Source organism: Mytilus californianus, unplaced genomic scaffold, assembly GCF_021869535.1.
Source record: "Mytilus californianus isolate M0D057914Y unplaced genomic scaffold, xbMytCali1.0.p SCAF_11, whole genome shotgun sequence".
Lineage (NCBI taxonomy): Eukaryota > Metazoa > Mollusca > Bivalvia > Mytilida > Mytilidae > Mytilus > Mytilus californianus.
The window spans coordinates 5,991,424-5,999,908 of record NW_026262593.1 but is presented as its reverse complement, the minus strand read 5'-3'; the positions used below and the strand labels follow the sequence as shown (position 1 = coordinate 5,999,908).

The window sequence follows — 8,485 nt, the reverse complement described above, 5'->3', positions numbered from 1 at the left end:
GAAATCGCCAGAAGAACAAATAGGTAAATCCATGTTTAAAAGAGTACTGATAGAAAAAAATCTCCAATATTGTTGTTATGTTGAACAATGCAATAAACAAACCAATTCACTGTAATCAAATATTGTTTATTAATTTAATAAAACTTTCGTTTCGTTAGCGAAATAAAACGTAAGTGAAGAGACACAATTAGGAAAGATAAATGAAAATAACACGATTTCTTTCTTTACAATCTTGGAGTTTGAGAAAAAAAGACAAACATTTATAAGGGACGACCATTTGATTTTCTTGAGGGGAGACATGAGGATTTATAAATGGAATATCCTTGAATGGTTATACATAGAGAAAAAAATAAATATATATATTTACCCAAGACAGGATGAAAAAATATGAGCATGCTTAGCAACAGATGAAAATAAGTATCAGCACAAAAATCTTACTGCCCGAAAAGAATAACAAATGGTCGTACTCTGAATATATAACTCTGAAGATATGTCATTCCTTTTGTACAGTTATGCAAGAAATTTCATAAGAAAAGGTGCAGCCACCGCCAAAACATATGCCAGAATGAAGTCTTGGAGACCGCTGACAGAAATAGAAAGTCTTTCGTAGCTATATATATAGTATTCAACATGGGTTTGATTAGGAAGTCTTCTATAGAAGAATATTGGAATTCATCTATAGACGCCAAGTCAGGCGTCCCATTGGTTCAAGAAGGTTATGTCGAGAAATCGTTTTCAGAACATACTAAAGTTTTTATATGTGTCAGACTATTCAAGAAACATCCCGAGACAGGTACGAATTAAACAATGTGTAAAATATGTAAATATTAAAAAGAAGATATGGTATGATTGCCAATGAAACAACTATCAACATGAGATCAAAATGACACAGTAGTTAACAACTATAGGTCACCGTACGGCCTTCAACAATGAGCAAAGCCCATACCTCATAGTCAGCTATAAAATCCCAAAATGACAAATTACTTGACAAAGACTTTATACATGTAGTAAAGTCGAAGAGGTAATGATTAAAAGCTTTGCTTATCTGTTAACTTAAAACTGTTCACAGAGAGCATGGAACATACATAAAAATATTATATTATCAGAAAGTCATCAACTCAGCATGATTAATTTGAGCAATAAAAAACCCAAACAATTAAAATATCTTTTTCCGATCTATAAGTATCTTTGCATACGCTGTTCCTTATGTGATGAGCTGTTTTCTGCTCTTTGTCTGGTATGAAATTAAATTTGTTCTTTCTAAATCTCAAGTGTTAATAGAGGAACTTAAAGCAATTGAAAACAAAAGTTCAGTACCGGATAAGGGTATAAGGTATCCTCCCTTGGTGCTTTATGATTTATAATATAAACATACAGCGTAACTTCATCTCAAAAGGTTTTTATTTTATTTTTTTTATTGATAGCACCCAGCCCATGACCCTGCTTCAAGATTTAAACCACTATTGTCCTTTATGAACAAACAATTCTGTCGTTTCATTGTTAATAAAAAGAGGTTTGTGTGGACGAAACTTTACAGTCAACCAAAGGTCATAACGTAATAAGTCAGTATATCCCATCTCATGCAGCAAAGTTTGGAAATTAAGTTTTGAATGCTTTGTGAATTAGCGACTGGTTACATTTTACAAATGTCTGTCTACAGAGCGCGACAATTTAATCCAGTACCAGCAGGACATTTGCAGGTTACAGCGGTTGTCATGGACCTTATGAGTGCGTCAAATCTTCTGAATAAAGGCTACCATGTCTTTTGTGATAGCTTCTTTTGCTCACAAAACCTAGCTTCAGGACTTCTTCAAAACACTACATATATTACTGGTAGCTATTTTAAGTAAAACAAATTAAATGTAGAATGTTCACTTTATATCGGTGTACAGATGTTCTTGACATTTGTTCTCACAATTTGTCGGTCTTTTAATATCAGTATTTTCAACTTCGAAACAGAAGTAATGACATTTTTAGTCAGTTTTAGTGTAATACAAATGCCCCAAATTAAGAAAAAAAAAGGTCAGACAAAAAAAAAAATAGAACCGCCAGAAATAAAAGAAATTAGAGAAAATAACAAACCGTGGACATAATGAACAAACTATAAAGATTAAAGAACAATTTTACATTGAAAGTAAAACGGAAATACTGACCCCGTAAAAAAAAAACTGGGGTGAACTCGGGAACTCCGGAATGGTAAGATATTCTTTCATTTTAAAATACACCAAGTTTGTATATATAAACAGTTCGTTTAAAGTATAATACGTGCATTTCAGTCAATATCTCTACTCAGATAGGCACATGTACGCCGTTTAAATAATACTTTTTAAAGTTATATATGTCAATAGATAGCTGATGCTACATCGGGAAATGTTTCGACATAGAATTTTTCTTTTTTCTGGAACTCTTCGAAAGAATCGGCCTATGCCAAACACCATTCGTAACGCTAATCTGACACCTGATAATTCGGTATACATGAGGAAAGGGAAAATGTTATGCGCCGCATATAGAGATATTGATGGAAAAAAAAACGGTCCGAATGCTTAGTACTGCATTTCCGACTCAACATCTTCCCTCCGGCCGGCCACGCATCGTTAACGGATACAATAAAATATGGGAACAGTTGACACAACCGATGCCATAATGAAAGCTTACGGAGGACATCGAAAAAACCGTAAACCCTGGAAGAAAGTTGTTCTCCATTTATTTCATCGAATTGTACACAATGTCTTTATCTTGTACCAAAAAAACACGTCGGACACACCCGTAAAATCCAGACTGAGATTCATCCAGGAGATTGTGCAATCTTTGTCCGGAATACGAAGTGAACAACCTCGACGACGAAGACGAGATCAGCGAGCACGGTCCGTACGTACCTTGACTGACAGGAAAGAGAAGGATTGTTGCGTGTGTTCAATCCACAGCCACAGTGTTAGAAAGAGGAGTAGAACCATATGAATTTTTTGCAACAAAGGCCTCCATAAGTACTGTGTTCACTTACACGAAGACTGTAGAGAATTTTAATTATGCCCTTATCATTAAGTTATCTTAACATTTAAAGCCATTTTAATAAAATTGACCAAATCATATGTACATTTAAAAAAGAGAAAAACATCAATTATGGTGCATAACATACATTGTATTTATCACTCAAACGTTTTTGGATGCCTCAAATCTTGTTCTATTTACAAATATTCTATGGCGCACACGTATTGTAATTTATTAATTCCACTTGTTATTTACTTATTTTTTTAACATCATTTAATGCCGACCAAAATGTGCATAAACCCAACAATAGGCATTTGGATTAGCTTGATAAATTAAAAAGTTTGCCATGTGTGTAATTACGTTGACGATTTTATTGGGTTTTCAATGGCAAATGTCTCTGTTGAAGTAATATTTAGCAACGTCTTTTTGGCTTTTGAAACATTCTGGCAGCGAAAAGGTTAACGCCATGGACAGTCAAAAAAGACATGACTTGTGCAATGCCAAAAATAAAAGTATCGACAGGTAGTAGAATAGTTTGGATTTAACCTTATAATAAATATGTATAATATTATATATAGCTTTGATAAGTGTTTGGTATTACTTTAAATTTTCACTTCGTACTATGAACATCAAAATTATTTATTTTGTAAAAATATTTCCTTTCTCTATTTGAACTGTACACGTATACCTAACAACAAAATTATTTTCATTTACCGGTGTTTAAAGTAATTGCAAATGGCTGATATTTTTGTTCGAGCATATTGTTTTTCTTAAGTTTAACATTTCATAGCGGTATAGCATGTTACTTTTATTATTCTTCCCTTAGTTTATTTATTTTGTATTTACATTGTATCATAGGTCAAATTTATTTGTTCAGTGTAGGTTCACTGGTGTTAATATGTCCTTTGATTGAGTTAAGCCATTTCAGTTGATATTTTATAGTGTGTCTTTCTATGTTGTGATGTTACACTATTGTTTCAGGAAAAAGGGTGAAGGTTTGGTACCATTTAAACGTTTAAACCCGCTGCAATTGTTTGCACCTGTCCTAAGTCAGGAATCTGATGGTCAGTAGTTGTCTTTTGTTGATGTGGTTCATTAGTGTTTCTCGTTTCTCGTTTTTTATATAGATTAGACCGTTGGTTTTCCCGTTTGAATGGTTTTACACTAGTAATTTTTGGGGCCCTTTATAGCTTGCTGTTCGGTGTGAGCCAAGGCTCCGTGTTGAAGACCGTACTTTGACCTATAATGGTTTACTTTTATAAATTTTGAATTGGATGGAGAGTTGTCTCATTGGCACTCATACCACATCTTCTTATATCTATATAAAGCAATCATTATATAGAAAATGAACGTGGATGTGTATTTATACATCCAAAAAACCATTCGAAAAGAATACAAATTAGGTGATGTTTAAATTTGTTGATGACAATATTTTTAATGCGACGATCTCATATTCTGATAATATGAACACGAGCATTATTTTTTGTCCTCTTTGATATTTATAATTGTCGAAGGATTTTTTGTGAAAAGAGACCCAGGTGGCATTTTGTCAGATCGGACAAAATCGCTACAGAATAATGTACTCTTAATACACCTTATCGATAATCCCGCTTGACCCGAGAATCAGTCCCGCTCGAACTTTTGACGTCAGACAACAATCACTTTTCCATTGTGGCGTCAGATATTTTCTATTATGACGTCAAAATTTTACGGGAACTTGTGTGATGTCCAGTAATGGCGGACAAATAGCGATAAGGTGTATTCTTGAGACTTGAACTAATTTTACGAAATAAACAAAGAGTTTTTTTTCATGACGAATATGTATGTATAAACTCACCTTTAAACATGTGTGTTATCAGAAGTCCGATCAACGGCCCAGTGACGAGTTTCTTTGATGTGGACAAACCCCGACCGACATATATGCATATTCAAATTCCGTGACGGCATAAAAAAATGGCATTGTGACGTTACCTTTTCTGTGAACTGTAGTCGTGTGCTTTTGGCGCCATTATGGGAAAAGGAACGTTATATTGGACAAGCGGAGAAGAGGCGTAAGATTCCAAAGTAATAACTAATCCAAACTCATTAGTTCAAAAGAGACCTACATAATCACGGCTAAAAAGAATTAAAGACAAGCAAAAATCTACTAAACACTAAATAGAAAACTAAAGACTTAGCAACACGAACCCCAACACCTCATGTGCTCTTGAAGAGGATCTGGATGGGCTTTACAGAATAATGGGCCAATACTACAATGATAAAAGAAATAAAGAATAGAGAAAAATAGGACAAAAAAAATAAAGACTAAGAATAATGGGTTGCTACAATATGAAGAATGGATAAAAGATATAAAAAATAGAGAAAAAACGACCTTAAAATTAATGAATACTGAAGTGAAGAACCCCATCCATACCCTCTTGGAAGGATAAGCAGATCCTGTTCTACACTATGGCACCGTCGTGTTGTTCATCATAAGTACCATTTCGGTGATAAGTCTCTTTCATTCATGTCACAATAGAGGAAGAGGGGACGGGATTCGTGAAGGAAATGAAAATAAAACTTTACAAAATTTTGTGCGGCCGAAACGCTTTTCTGCATTTACCTTCATCGGGAATAACTCTCAAACCTAAATATTTGAAAGCCAGGGAAGTATAAATAAGTAGAACATTGGGAGGTCTTTCACCAAAAGGGACCTAAAATATAGCCAAAGTCAACTACGGTTAACTTTTTAATTTTTTATTGTCTGCGGGCTGGAACCTTTGTGAAGGTTTGAAATTTTCGGTATACCATTACAGAAATAATCAATTAATGCGACAAGAATAGACAATCATTGTAGAGGTTACACAGTTGGTATAGAGAAAGCTGCAAACAATACAAGACTTTCAGCTTTCCAAATTAGAATCGGTTTATGTATTTGAATAGAATGACGTATGATACAGTGGCATACCGTAATGTATACAGTGGAAGCTGTTGCATTCCAATTCATTTTGGCAGTAATGAGTTTCAACCTAAAAAATGTTACGAGTAAATACAATTGATCCCTCCGAAGGATCTTCATGGAAATTGGTCCCAGTTTTAAAGTTTGAGGGGATAATATTCAACCACAAGGAGGTCTGATTGTCTCATTGGGATGAATAAATATGAATAACGATCACAATTCTGGTGCATTGTGTAGCGAAAGTGCCACTGACTTTGCAACTTACTCTAAACAACTCTTTGAGGGGTCCGTATATAGTGGCTTGTTGCAAGGCAAACTTATTATCATGATTTCCAACAATTTTGAATGAATGAGCGCCTTCCTTAAAATCTAAAATAATAGTTTTGTTTTTGGCATATATAAAAACATCATAAACTCCTTTGTTTGCGTCCCCTAAATCTCAAATCCTGGATCTGCCTCTGATCTATGTATGATTTAATGTTTATGGCGTAAAGTATATTCTATCGATATCTATGTGCCACTTTTATTGATATTGAATTACAAATAAAGTAAGCAGTCCTCTTGAATTTTAGTTTGAACAAGCAAAGTTTGCTAAAAAGTTATCAAAGTTGAAAAAGTAAGGCACCGGAGAAAGAGTTAATTGGTTGGTCTGTTGTGCCATCAATTGAAGAAAATCCCTTTGTTTTAAAATGTCTCATCCACACAACATCGTTCGCTTCTAGGACAATAACGATAGTTTGACTTCCCATGGAATTATCATCTGAATCTCCAAAGAAAGCAACAAGTTGAACTCCGTTTTTCACCATTTCCAAATGCATTATATGACCTTCAACGTTAAAAATGGAACCTGACAGAATATAGACACCTTTGACTGGCGCTGTAAAATGACCATGTACAGTGTGATAAGCATTTCCGACGTTTGCGATCACTTTATCATATATAACAGGTTGAAGTTCTCCAAGGCTGATATTATGTGTTAAAGCTGCTGTAAATGCTACCTTTATTTGTTGGTCAGGCGAATTAGTAGCTGTAAAAGATGCATTGACACAATTGTATTTATACAATTATACAGTTATAATTATGCATTAATTCATTATTTCATATGTATATAACACATATATGGTATCGTAGTAGTGCTCTAGGCCTAGAGTGCGGTAGGTCGTACATTGTCTCGAGTTACTACCCTGTCAAACCAAAGACTCTTAAATTAGTATTTGCGGCTTATTATTAGGGAAAAAAGTAAGGGAAAAAAGTAGTATTTTCCCGGCTTTAGGTTGGCCTATTGTGTACCCAAGGCAGGTGAAGGAAGTCAACTTAGGAGCGCTGTGATTAGATGTAAGGGTATGATAAATTGTTTTTTTTTAATTCATGAGTAACTGCAGTCTGTATATTTAAAATATAAATTTTGAAACCCATTGAAATATTTTCTTGAGAATTATTCAGAAATTTGATGTAAAATGACGGTGGTCATGGATACCATAAACAAGCTCCGTTCGAAGATGGCCATGATACTATTTGACTTCAATTTCTAAAACAGAATAATAAAATACCACACATAACTGTTTTGTCCAAGTTTTTATTATAAAAAGTGGCAAATTTAGAAAATGTTAGTATTGTCGCCTATGGAATAAGAAATACTACCGTTTTCTCTATTATAATTGTCCATAAATTAGCGTATTGCTCATCTAAGAAAACTCATTAGTAATCGAAAATAGTAATATAAGGTTTTTGTTCAGTATACAGATATACAGATAGTAAATTTATAGTGTTAGCGCAAGAGTAAAAAGAATATAGGAGAAATAAGAGCACATATACACGCATACAAAATCGAGCAAAGAAAGCACAAATACAGAGGGGAAAAAATTAAACATTCCTTAACACTTATTTAGGTTGCTTGATCGATAAATTAAAGTTACCTGCAGGCAACACTAATCTCTTGACATCTCCAGAAGATGATAAAGAAGGGTTATATTTTCTCAACACTGTTGCCTCTTTTTCCCTTTTAATATCTTCAACAGTTTGGTTGATGTCATTTATATTTTCTCTCAACCGTTTGTTATCCATTTGCAGCTGTTTATTTTCCATTTTCATCTGAACGAATTCTTTCTTCAGGAACTTAATATCAGCTAAAAAATGTACCAAAGTCAATATTTAAAAAAAACACTTCTATTTATTCGTCGTGAATTATAATTTCTATGTTGAATAGGAAAATCATCAGTGTTTAGACAAAATTGATTAAATCATTACAAATCATTACATATAATATTAATGTCGCTTCTATTTTCACAACATATGGAGGTAATTGAAATTTAGGACATTGGTGCAAAAGATATAACAGTTATAATGACCACTCGACTTACACACCATAACGATTTATGTATTGAAAAGTACTTTGATTTACAACAATAAATTGTAAAAAAAAAATTAAAGCACATTTTCTGTAAAGCAATTAGATCAACTATAAAGATGTGCCCTTCTGTTGTGTGGATATAGTAAAATAATGTACGCACATGCTTAAGATAGTAGTCTACATGCTTCAATTTAGTTATACCCCCTTGT

The 8,485-nt window shown here is 33.6% G+C and overlaps 1 pseudogene; it reads left to right on the top strand.

The window, feature by feature from the left end:
* The first annotated feature begins 630 nt into the window (after positions 1–630).
* LOC127720939 (piggyBac transposable element-derived protein 4-like) lies at positions 631–3,164 on the top strand (annotated as a pseudogene).
* Positions 3,165–8,485: the final 5,321 nt, after the last annotated feature.